This window comes from Patiria miniata, unplaced genomic scaffold, assembly GCF_015706575.1.
Source record: "Patiria miniata isolate m_02_andy unplaced genomic scaffold, ASM1570657v1 HiC_scaffold_7, whole genome shotgun sequence".
In the NCBI taxonomy this organism is placed as follows: Eukaryota; Metazoa; Echinodermata; class Asteroidea; order Valvatida; family Asterinidae; genus Patiria; species Patiria miniata.
Genome location: NW_024037074.1, coordinates 25500566 through 25503168, shown reverse-complemented (window position 1 = coordinate 25503168; position 2603 = coordinate 25500566).

The following is a 2603-nucleotide window of genomic DNA, read 5'->3' as shown; positions in this document are numbered from 1 at the left end:
AATACTCAAAGTATATTTGACTCCATCTGGACCTTCCTCCTATGTCAGTGGCGCACCCAGGATTTGGTTGGGGGGGGGCTCAAAAAAATTTTGTTACAAATTTGTTAAAAGTTTAATTTTTTTCAAAACATTTTGCCCAAAATTTTTGGCTGCAGAATTTTTTTTTTTTTTTTTTTTGTAGGGGCGGCCTATTTTGACGTTGGTGGCGCCAAAAAAAGGCCACATTCATATCACCACGGCCAAAAAAACGGACTAAAAAAAAAAAAAAAAAAAAAAAAATTGACAACCTCTTGGGGGGCTCAAGCCCCCCGAGGGCTCCCCCCCCCCCCCCCCGGGTGCGCCACTGTTGTGTGTTGAGACCAGGACGTGGGCATTGTTCATGGAATCTCTAACTTCATAGCACACCGGCATTAGCTGGGGAGTAACAAGCTGCGAACTGGCATCCCATCCAGCAATAAATGTAAATAATCTCTGTCGTTTCATGCCAGGTAATTACGGATAAATTTAAGCCTGTTGATAAGCACAAGTCCGTTGAACTGACTTCACATCTTGCTTTGAGACAGATAATGTTTGCATGATGTAGACAACAACCTCCAAGTTGTCATATTCTGCATTTCTAGAGTTTTTTTTTTAATTTGGAAGATTGAATGGAATGAAGTCATAGTCTGTAGAACCAGGAAAAAAAGGACAGCTTTTCTTTTAACTTTTTTAAGTTAATGATTTAAAAAATTAAGTTAACTTTTGAATAGTTTGGTTGCGTTCCCGCTGCTATATCAGATTCGAACCCAGCCAGCCGACCCCGGCAAGCTCGGTGGTCGAGTAGTAAGACGTCTGCACTAGTAAGCAGGAGGTCTTGGGTTCGAGTCCCACCCAAGTAGTTTGTGAATGTTTTTCTCACTATCACTCGGGACAACACAGAGTATACAGTGTTAATAACAAAAATACATCGGAGTAGGGCAAAACCCAATATTGAGAATCAGTGATTTTCAAAATTGATTATTTCTGTGTGAACTGAAGGTGTCATGCATAGAATGCAAAGATTTTTGTCATGCTTCTTGGCCATTCCTTTGGATAATTCCACTAAATTCTTTTTTTTTTGAGAGCTTTTTTTTTTCTTTTCTGATCTGCAGGGCATCAAAATAAATTGTATAAGAAGTAGACGTTAAGCTTAAACTGTAGTCTGAGCTATAACTCTGCCTTTACTCGGAATGTACATAAAGGGATTCATTTTTTTTAATATTCTTGTATACAGAGAGCAAAGCTGTGTGAAATTTGAATAAAAGCGCAACATAGAGATCGGTAGAAGTATGTATGCTTCTAGAGTAGTCTACAATAAAATAAAAAATGAAAATTGTGGAAACCTTTATGATACAAATGCCTTTTGTAAATTTGTGATATCTTTCTGATCTCAAGTATAATGAAATGCGAGTTATTTCAAGGTTGCACTTTGGGTCAGTACTTCTCAGCCAACCCCCCCCCCCCCCAACCCCTTCAAACTCCTCCCCTAGACCCATGCCGACCCCAGCCCAAAATAGTTAAGGTCAGATATCAGAAATACCGATAGATTTTCTTTAAAGGGAATATACAACATTTGCTTTTGCTGTAATTTTCAGAAATGGATGGATTTGGGAGATTAGTATTTTGTAGCAAATTATTGTTACACTGACTTAGGCCTACTTGAAGATTTTTGTTCGTAGATGCTGGAAAAACCAAGAAAAACAATCCAGTTCTTGTAGTCTGGTTCTCTGACCCCACTTAAATTGAAACAGGAGTAAGTTATAGACGTCGGGGAATTGTAAGGTCAGGGAACTAGTCTAAAATACTTGTATCAGTTGCTATATATGTATTCGATTGCAAAGCAAATTCTGACTACATGTATACGGTAAATTGGGGGCAGTATTTGAAAAAAGCCAGTTTTTTCCCCAATGTTGGTCGGCCAACCAGCGTTGGAAATTGCTACAAAATACCACATTTCTTAAAAATGTCAGCACACGAGGTGCCATGACTTTATGGGATGCTTTAAACTTTTATTCACTAACATCCAGTAAGGCATTTCATAATAATTAGGTAGTTTTGCAATCTTTTGATGTTTGCAAATGTTGTATATTCCCTTTAAGTTGGTATGTCGGTTGTGGCGTCCGCAATCTTCAAATTTGAATTTTTAAATATAAAGATATAAAAATTATATAGATTTTTGGCATCAGATAAAATTGCGTGCTCTTTGACAAGACAGCTCCAAAAGTCAGCTCACAAGAAGATCAACAGAATGCAAAGAAGCAAAAGTGAACGTTAACCTTCGAGTGTAGCACATAAGTGAAAGCAATAATTTGGGGATTGATTCATACAGATTCGATGGTGCAGCTTTTATTAACCATATATTATTTTGCATTTAAAGTGTTTCTTTGTCCAATATATTTCAAGGAAATGAAGATCAAAGATAGATTCATTCGTGGTTATATTTCATGACAAGGCCAATACAATATAAATCAAACGGTAACTGTGAATTTGGACACACAGGTTTATATAATGTTAGGGAAAACAGTCACTTCAATTTGACATTAATCACAACAATTGGAAGTGAAGACGACATTATGAAGATAAAA